This window comes from Triturus cristatus, chromosome 8 (genome assembly GCF_964204655.1).
Source record: "Triturus cristatus chromosome 8, aTriCri1.1, whole genome shotgun sequence".
Lineage (NCBI taxonomy): Eukaryota > Metazoa > Chordata > Amphibia > Caudata > Salamandridae > Triturus > Triturus cristatus.
In genome coordinates, this window is record NC_140591.1 from 1,295,232,732 (window position 1) to 1,295,243,368 (window position 10,637).

Below are 10,637 nucleotides of genomic sequence, written 5' to 3' on the forward strand. Positions count from 1 at the left end.
TATCCAGAAACCATTGTCTCACACATTAGATCAACATGCTCTCCCTAATCCCAGCTGATGTGGCCCATAAGTAGCTTGATTCTAGTTAGCCAAGGTCACAACGACACACCGCACATAAAACCTACAGCAATGTTCCCTTGTGCACACAATCTGTTGCATGTGTCTGAGTTTTCCACTGCTCATGCTGTCACCAACTGTCATGTACATGTGCGAATGCTTGAGCTTGAACTTAGTCCACAGTACACATTACCACATCTGCAGTAAACATGACAATCAATATGCTTAGCTTGTCAAGTACAAATATGGAAATGTACCCATGTGCCTGTGAAACACTACACATCAAAGAGAACTGTCTACTTAACAAGGTGTTTACACATAAAACTATCCATTCACATATTATGCACCCTGTCCACCATACAAGTCATGCAGTACGGACAATTGCAGGTGTTTATGTGTTTCAAAGCTGAGCCCAAACAAGCCAATGTAGAGGCCAAGAGTTGCCCATCACAGATATGTATCATGTACCCACCTACCCTATGATCCACAAATCACATTACCTGCTCAACTTTCTGAAGGTCCTCCACACCTGCAAATGACTCACATGCCACAGTGACAGTGGTACCAATTAACTTGATTTGACAAACTATACACCGACATTGTCCAGCATCGTTAGCAAGCACAGCCACTAGGGTCATCCACAATTTTGTTTTTTTTTCAACAAGAACATCTCTTGGACATAGTGCAAAAATGTCAAGGCAAAGTGCCAGTCCAAATACAACTAAGCACTTGTGTGCCTGAAAACGTGACATACAGATTACTGACAGGGAAGCCTCCCTAGGATAGGGCCATCAAAGGGGCACTCCTGGCACAGTTCAGGGGGCATATGGGTATGAAGTGGGAGGCTGGCTCAAACTTGGGGAGGACTGGAACTGGGAGGGGGAGGGCTAGATGCTGTAGTGGGTGCACTGGACTGGAGAGGGAGAGCACTGTTATTTGTATCATTTGGCTTTACACAACACATGGGTCACGTTTATACACCACTAACTCATAGCACCCTGAGTGCTCAAGTGGCCATAACTCAAGCTACACCCATCCCATCAGTCACAAGAGTCTGTGAGTCACAATGCACACACAAGGATGGCAAGGGTACTGTGATAGCCAATTTACAGACCTACATTCATGTGTCCAGATGGCTTCGACAGACATCAGTTCCAAGATGGAATCTGCAATCATGCTAAGGACATTTGGGCTGACACTGGTCAGGTCAATGATACCTAATATAGAAACACGTTCATGATGCTGGCACCACATGACATTAACCCACACTAAAAAAGACTAAATATTGCATCACACATGAGACATCTCTGACTTTGATAATGTCTGGAATTAAGCTGGTTAATCATGCACAAAGATACACTCAGACTAATACTCACCTCCAACTTGATGCTGATGGGCTTTCAAGCATCCATCCAACTCAGGCTGGGTCACCGCCAGGATGCGGGACATTAGTGGAGTCAAGCTCCGTGTGCCAATCTTTTAGTTCAAGGGGCCAGCCTCAACTTCATCTCTGCGACGTTCCTGCTGAGGCAGCAGATGTCATCCCACCTCTTTTGGCAGTGGGTAGTGTGCCAGTTGGAGACCTCAAGGGCCCGCACCTTCTCGGCAATGCCCCTCCAGATGGCATTGCACTAAAGGACTTTGAGCTGTAGGCATGGGAGACATGTAGTGCAAGTTTACATTCATATGTGGTGGAAATGTTTGTGTCAGTCTGAGCGCAATACTACATAGAACACAAACATAGCATAGCATGCTCTGATCAAGATTGATCGGTACAATTTAATGTCTGTGAGGATAGCCCTACTAACTGATCATTACATTAACACTTTGAGGCTGGCTACTTAGATCAGGCTAAGCATGGACATCTTCTGTGGTGCGTAATCTGAGTGACCATGACAAACATTAGACAGTAATTGAAGCCTTTGATAAATGCTCACTGTATCTGACACACAGACACCTTTAAATCCTGGCTCAGTATGTTGCATCACATGGTACAGAGGGCACAGTAATGTACATGACACAACATTTAATCTCTAAGGTGACGAGGCTAAGGGCAGTCATGTGTACAATTGATCTACATGACATTTTCTTCCAAATATTAGAGTGCACTACTCAGATAGCTGTAATAGTCAGTTTTGAGAATATGATTTTCTGCATTGTGCATTCACAGGACATCCCTTTAGGCAAATGGTACACTGACACTGGCATTTCATCACAATACTCAGCTGCATGTCTCAAGTAAATGTCCCACACCTAATAATGATCATAATGATAGGATTTTGTCTACACTGTGCATGCCTCAGATGTGTCAGAGGTGAATTGAGATAAACATTGGCCAATGCAGAAACACGCCTTGAGCTCATGGGCAGACAACACTCATCTCCATTATCTCCCTGTATACATCTATACATAACTTACTTGCTCTCTGAGCCCAGTAGACATGACCCATCACATTCATGTTGACATGCTAAGTATGATCTAGATTGCTAAACAGCACACAGGGAAGTGTTGCATAAAGTGAGAATTGGCCCAGTCATCCGTGTAAGTGTACAGTTTGTAAAAGCCATCCTGTCCAGATCATCATTGCATGCAGTCAGGGGTCATGGGGATGGAGTGTCAACACACTATTGCACTATAAGTGTGAAGTCAGCATGCAAAACAAAATCAGAAACACGCCTTATTAAAAATCTGCATCAAAAGTGACAGATAGAGCTCACTGCCCGGAACATTGCCATATCCTACACAGACTTAAGTGCAACTTCTGGATTGTAATGTATGGGCCATGTATTCAGCCAAAAAACTAGGCATCCACATTGTCATGCACCCTGAGGCACATACTATTGTACAATTACACAAGCCAAGCATTGACAGTTTTTAAAATATGCATACATTCCCTTGCCAGAACCTCTGGTGCACTGAAGAGCTAACTATACTCGGCAAGGGCCTCATCCACCAGGATATCCAGCTCCTCTGGGGTAAAGGGACGGGCCATGATGTTCTCAGTATGGGCCATGAGAGCTCCCAGAGAGTCAAACACAGCAGCAGGTGATGGGGAGGTCAATCAGGCAGCAGTGTCTGTGGGCAAGTGGCAAGTATGCACAAATGCCAGCCTTATAATTAGGGCTCCCGGTTTTCCGTTTAAACAGATTTTACATATAAATACAGATGGAAAACAAGTTTTTCTTTGTCTGTATTTATATATTAAAACGAGAAAATACTAGCTGCCATGCTTCAGCAGAGTTGCCATTTTCGGGGCTCTGCTCCGCCCCTCGAGCCATTTCAAAACAAAAGTAGATGCCCTCAAGGAAGTGGGTGGGGGGCTGGAATCATTGGTGTGTGCAGTTTTGTAGGCGACAAAAGCAGGAATCGAATGCCAGCACCCCTTGGGGCAGCAAAGCCTAGCTACGTCAGTGGAGTTTTGCCGAGTGTGTCGCCGGACTGCAGAACAGTACACTGTGTATGTGTGGCTGCAAGAACAATCCAGGCACAAACTCAAAGCCTTGCTACGCCACTGACTGGAGTGTTTGCAGAGTTTGTGGCATGACTGCATAGCCCATAACCGCTACGGTCTCTTCCTTTTTTCACGGACAAGGTCAAGGACAGTGTCCACTTCCGCTGCCCCCACTCTTTCTTCCTCTTCTTCTCTCTCTTTCTGTTGCGCTGCTCCCCACTTGTGGAAAACCGTGATTGCTCTTTCCTCTCCTCTCCGTCATTTGTTCCTCTTTGAAATGGATCCAAAAAAAGAAGAAACACTTTTGCTGTAAATGACTTAGTCTGACATTTTTCGACTCCAAAATGCAACCTCAGGAGGAGAGAAAAAAGGTTTTAAAATATGAACAATAAATACATAACTATATAAAACAAGACAGAGTAGTCGTAAAGTGGCCAGATTGGTTCTATTTACACTTAAACAAATTAGCGCCACCTTACAAAATTTGGCAGTAAAGAACTACTTTTCTTTTCATGTTGTTAGTTTTTCAAGCAAAAACACTCATTTATTTCTGAATAATGAGTGTGAAAGCTTTAAGTTGTATTCCCTATGAGTGTTTTCTTTTTTCCAGTATGTTGTTACTTTTTTTTCAGCTATGGGTTGCACCACCAAATCAAACTGTCCACAAACTCAAAAAAATAATAATAATATCATGATTGTCCATTCAGTGATGATACGGTTAACATTTCTTTATTCCTACGATATTCTATCCAGGCTGTACCTGACAGAAATAACAAATTTACCCTGACGAAGTTCTTGAATGAACAAAACGCGTTGGCTGCTTAGTGTTTAGTATCTAATCGATTGAAGAATAAAGAAATGTGAACCGTATCATCACTGGATGGACAATCATGATATTCTTATTTTTTTGAGTTTGTGGACACTTTGATTTGGTGGTGCAACCCACAGTTGGCAAAAGTTTATGTTGGTCATTCAGACCGTCCCTTTGAAACAGGAGGGGCATTGGCGTTGCACATCGCTGGAGCATATTGCTCGATGTCGATTTAGATATAAGAGGAACAGGTACTGAGGGCTTTTCAGTCCTCTGTACAGAGCGAGGTGCGTCACATACACTCTAGAGTGTTTGTAAGGTTTTTGCTGTTTTGTTGTGGCTTACTTTTTCAGGCAGCATATTAGCCTAGTCTAGCGCATAATTTTAATTGAATTGATTCCAGGTGTTTATAGCGGTGCACAATTGGGTTGTAGCTGAAGGCAGTGTGAGTTTCTCTCAGTGGGGCAGTATGGTGTTAAGTGGGGGAGAGGATGTGGCTCTCTGCACATAACAGAAACTGCAAGGCTCTGAGACAAATGGCTTGTGATAGCACTTTTAAGCGCATTTGGGACATTCTGCAAATGGCAACGTTTTCAGATGAATGTATAGTGTTGACCAATAACAACCGAGTGCATGTGTGCATTGTCATAAACGCGGAAAAAAACATAGATGCAGCTTCGACTTTTGCTTGTGGCAAAAATAAATGTGGATAAATACTGATAAAATGACGGAAATGGCAAAAAAATAAATACCATAAAACCGGGAGCCCTACTTATAATGATCACTGAGGTGTTTTCAGTGTTTTTCCTTCATTGCCATTGGTCCGCCTTGAACGCATTTCTCAAATCTCTCCAATGGCAGTGACTGCAGTAGCTGATCATGCCTACCATGAGGATCAAATCCTTAAATTCTGGTCGCCCCAGCATGTCCCATTGGCTGCCATTTTCTGCGCATAGGCGATGACACACAGCGGAGGTCAGTATGTCTCCACCGCACCACAGTTTTTTCCCAAATCTCTCCAATGGCAGTGACTGCAGTGGCTGATCACCCCTACCGTGATGTTCAAGTCCTCGCATCCTGTCCGCTCCGGCATGTCCCATTGGTTGCCATGTTATGCACATCGGCGGTAACACACCGCTGAGGTCAGAATGTATCCACCGCAACCCTTGTTTTTTCAACCACAATGAGCTGGCCCATGACATCGATGAGTTGACCAAATATGGTGTCCATGGACCGCTGCAGCAGCCTGATTCCGGAGTTCTTCCAAGACCTGGCCCATCTGTCCCTGGTTGCCTTCATAGGCCCGAGTACTTTACTAATGGTGGCCAGGGCTTCAGTCTCGACATTGGGCTCCCATGATTGGCCCCCATTGGCCCTCCCACCAGCCCTACCTCCCGGGTTGGTCCTCCACGTCCATGTTTTGGGGAGATTCAGCATCCAAGAGTTCTTGACCCAGGGGTGTGGACTGGGTTTGCTCAGTTTTCTGAGTCTCAACTGATGATGATTGGGATTCGCCTGTTGGAGAAAGGTTACAGTGTCAGGATGTTGAGTTCAGTCCCAAAAATAAATGACATAGTAAGTAATGTTAGTAATGCAACAAAAGACTTGTATTTGTATATACCAGACATTATCCATGCGCTTTACCTGTAGTAGATTAAACAGTGGTACAACCATTATTTGTTTGTGAACTTTTATGTACTTGAAGATTATCATACATATTTACATTGCCTGTTAAAGTAGACATCTCATCACCTGGCAAATTGTTGATCAACCACTGTGTTTCTAGCATGTGTATTAGTCATTTAGCAATTACATGTTTACAATCTGTGGGCATATTCAAATTTTATTTAAGCCGTTTTGCATTGACAATCATATGTACTTTGTACTTTGGATGCGTGTCGATGCATGCATTGTTGCTGCGTCACCTTCATGATTACCATCCATTGTATGTACACATAACATTGTGCACAATAGATGAAATGTCACTGCTATGCTGTTCAGGGGTGAGTCAAGAGAGCTTAAGATGGCTACCAACCTGTGAGGTGAACCAGAGGGGTGAGATGGCTGCCACATGGCTCTAGGGTGGAGAGAGTGTTCCATGCTGTTTGAGAGTGAGGCAAGGTGGCCTGGTGGGAGTTGTAGTGGTGTTCTCCTGTATCCACCATCCTGCCGAGTAAGATGGCTACCTACCTGTGAGGTGAATCATATGGGTGAGATGGCTACCACATGGCTTTGGCGTGTGGGAGTGTTCCATGCTGTTTGAGAGTGAGGCATGATGGTCTGTGGGAGCTTTAGTTATGTTCTCCTGTCTCCACTTCCCTCCCGAGTAGGGTGGCTAGCTACCTGTGAGGTGCATAAGAGGGGTGAGATGGTTGCCACATGGCTCTGGGGTGGGGGAGTGTTCCTTGCTGTTTGAGAGTGAGGCATGTTGGCCTGGTGGGAGTTGGAGTGTTATTCTCCTTTTTCAAGACCCCCCTCCCTAGTAAGATGGCTAGCTACCTATGAGGTGAATTAGAGGGGTGAGATGGCTGCCACATGGCTCTGGGGTGAGGGGAATGTTCCATGCTGTTTGAGAGTGAGGCAAAATGGCATGGTATGAGTTGTAGTGGTGTTCTCCTTTTCCAACATCCCCCTTCCTAGTAAGGTGGCTAGCTACCTGTGAGGTGAATCAGAGGGGTGCGATTGCTGCAACATGGCACGGGGGTGGGAGGAGTGTTGCATGGTGTTTGATAGTGAGGCATGATGGCCTGGTGTGAGTTGTAGTGGTGTTCTCCTGTTCCAACCACCCCCTCCCTAGTAAGATTGCTACCTACCTGTAAGGTCAAAATCAGAGGAGTGAAATGGCTGTCCAGTGGGTGATGGGGTGGGAGCAGTGGGAACAACATATGTGATAATTGAAAGTTGTAGTCTTTCTCAATTGGTGTGTAAAAAATGACATGACAATGTAGTGTTTTTTTTGTAGTTGTTACCTACCAGTCTGCTCTCCCCGAGTATTCCTGTGGAACTCTCTGGATGCAGGATGGCAAACACCTTCACCCCCATTCAGCGGATTTTAGTGGTGGAATGGAAGGGCCCCCACCAGTCCTCTGAGCCGCCAGGTGGTTCCTGTTGGCCCATTCTTTGACACAGGTTTTGAGGTCATGCCACCTCTTTTTGATGTCACGCATTGTGCGCAGAGTGGTACCTACAGCATTGACTTTGTTTCCTATCCTCTCCCACATTTGATTCTTCCTGGTAAGAGGGGTCTGTTGGACTAGGTCACCAAACAAATGTGGCTCAACTCTTATGATCTCATCTACCATCACTGACAACTCATTGTAAAAAACATGTTGACATTTTTTTTCTGGGACATGGTGAAGGGTGTTAATAAAAGGAAAACTAGAGCAAATGTGGATGTGGTGGTGAAGGTGTAAGAAGTGTGTGAGGTGTGCGTTTAATGAGGGTTCATGTGTGGATATAGGTAGGTAAGATGATGCGCAGTGTGAAACATCGCCTCTCCTAGTAGTTGTGTTGGCCTAGCATGCTGGTTTTTGGCAAAGAATGCTGGTCAAGGAAGGGTTGTGTTTTCTACTCAGCAATGTGGGTGTGTCCACCTAAGGAATGACCATCAGCTGTGTTTTCACTTGCTGAGTTTGCTTTGGGCCTATATTTATGTTATCTTAGCAGGACCGCAGCAGTCGGAACGCAGAGTTCATTGCGACAGGACTGCAGTGACATCATAATTTCCTCTGCGCTGGAACCGCTGAGGAATCGGCATTTGGTTATCGAGAAAATGCTTTTCCCTCCACATGAGTCAGAGTTTCAGGCATTTCTGCAGTCCATGTATTGCAGTTTGACTGTTGGATATTCCCCAGACCCGGCAGGCATTTTTTTGACGACATCACAGCGGTTGAAAGGCTTTTCCGACTGCCATCATAATCGGTCCCTTAGTTACTGCATTGAAAAAGCATGCAGAAGAGTGTATATTAAATGAAAATGAAAATGTTTGTTGAAACAACATAGGTTTGTGTTATACTAAATTGCAATGGTGCATTTGTTTAACGTGGAGTAGAAATGTGAAGGTATTGATATACATAGAGGTTTATTATTCATTTTTCCATTATCAATGATATGTGTAAAGACTTAATGAAAATAATGCAATCTCGATGACATTACATGTATTGTATCAGCTTAGTACACAATGGGCCCGGTTACAATGCCAGTCGGACTAGCGTCTGACCGGTATTATGTCGGAAGCGAGACTGCCCGACAAGCCTTTGGAGGTCCCGCATTCCAAAGTACGATACGACTGCTTTCACAGCGGTCGTTAAGTGAATTTTACTATTGAGGCTTGTGCTGTGGGCCGCAGCACAAGCAGCAATAGTAAACATGCACTTGTTAAACATCCCTGCACCGTGTGGTAGGCACCATGCAATGCATGCCACACAGTACAGGTATGTTTAAGGGGCAACACAGGTGCCCCCCAGGCATCATAGTGGAGGCCGCAGAGGGACGGGGACCCTGCTAGGGGCCCCCAACGTCGGTGTCTGTCATAGAACGGCAGACTGAAAGGGACATTGAAATGCCTAGAGCAGTACCTGAGCAGGCACTGCCCTTATTGTAGGAAGCCTGTTGGAATAGCAGCTGTTAGCCCTTCTGCCTGCTGCCTCCAACCGCCACATGGTAATGTGCAGGGGCTGAGATAGGTTGGACCACAAGCGATGGCCGGTTGGTTGCGGTGCGAACAACATCATAATGAGGCCCTATGTTTTGCATACATGAAAATGTGCACCAAGGGGAAAAGAAGGAAGTGATTCTACATGCTCATATTAATTCCAATAACTTTGGAACTTCTACAGATGATCTTCAGATACATACTAATAACAATTACTAGAAGCAATATTAGAATTCTGTGTTTTGAATTAAAACTACATGTGGGTACTTTGGGAATGTAGTGATGTCCCATACTTGCACGTGAAAATTACAATAAAAACAAATTACTTTATGAGTGTACTGAATTGAAAGTTAAATATGAAAAGACACAAAATGTAATGCATATTTTCATTGTTTTATATTCTGCATTTCATTAAAAAAATTCAATTTAGGCCTGCATTTTGCTTATTTGCTTGAGTCTGTTCTCATGGAAAATCGTAGTGAATTCACAATGTGAAATGAAACTATGTTTCTGAGAAACAGTTCCCATGCACATAGTAGGACTACTTGCTACTATTTTGCTATATTGGGAACATTTAGGGGCCGATTCCGATCCTGGAAAAATTTCCCCCGTACGAATCGTATCCGGATTTTTTTCCGTACGAATCGTACAAGTAGCGTACAAACTGCCAAGTACGATTTGCATGGGAAAAACTCCATACGAATCACATCGGGAACACTCCCCCACACGTCCTCGGGTCGGGAAATGTGTCCGACACATCCGCAGACGATTTACCGTACGAATCAGAAAACTGAAGTCCGACCGCGCAAGTACGATCACTCCCGTCCACTCGATTTTACAACTGTATGGAAAAAACACCATACGGACCGAACTCCCATAGCAACCATGGAGACATGTGCCCGCATACGCGCCGAGCACCCCACCCCAGACCCCGTATGTACGCGCAGAAAACCCCCCCAGCCCTCGTATGTACGCGCCGAACCCCCCCATCCGATGCATGTACGCGCCAAACGCCCCCCGGCCGCGGATGTACGCGCCGAACCCCCACCAGTGTATGTATGGAGCGTACCCCTACCCGTGTATGTACGACCGTACCCCCACCTGTGTATGAATGGAGCGTACCCACACCCCACCAGTGTATGTGCGGAGCGTACCCCCACCCGTGTATGTACGGAGCGTACCCCCACCAGTGTATGTACGGACCGTAAGCCCACCCGTGTATGAATGGAGCGTACCAACACCCCACCAGTGTATGTACGGACCGTACCCCCACCCGTGTATGAATGGAGCGTACCAACACCCCACCAGTGTATGTACGGAGCGTACCCCCACCAGTGTATGTACGGAGTGTACCCCCACCAGTGTATGTACGGAGCGTACCCCCACCCGTGTATGTACTGAGCATACCCCCACCCGTGTATGTATGGAGCGTACCCCCACCCATGTATGTACGGACCGTACCCCCACCCGTGAATGCATGGAGCGTAACAACTCCCCACCCGTGTATGTACGGAGCGTACCCCCACCAGTGTATGTACGGAGCGTACCCCCACCAGTGTATGTACGGACCGTACCCCCACCCGTGTATGAATGGAGCGTACCAACACCCCACCAGTGTATGTACGGAGCGTACACCCAGACCCCCCTGTATGTACGGTGCAAAA

At 45.7% G+C, this 10,637-nt stretch overlaps 1 long non-coding RNA gene across 2 annotated transcripts in view; it reads left to right on the top strand.

Annotated features, from left to right (window-relative positions):
- LOC146805729 (uncharacterized) overlaps positions 1-9,287 on the top strand; it is a 70,678-nt gene extending 61,391 nt beyond the window's left edge. For both annotated transcript variants that reach the window (XR_014967497.1, XR_014967498.1), the window contains one exon: positions 7,282-9,287. This is a non-coding gene — a long non-coding RNA (uncharacterized LOC146805729). The remainder of the gene's footprint in view (positions 1-7,281) is intronic.
- The last annotated feature ends 1,350 nt before the right edge of the window (positions 9,288-10,637 follow it).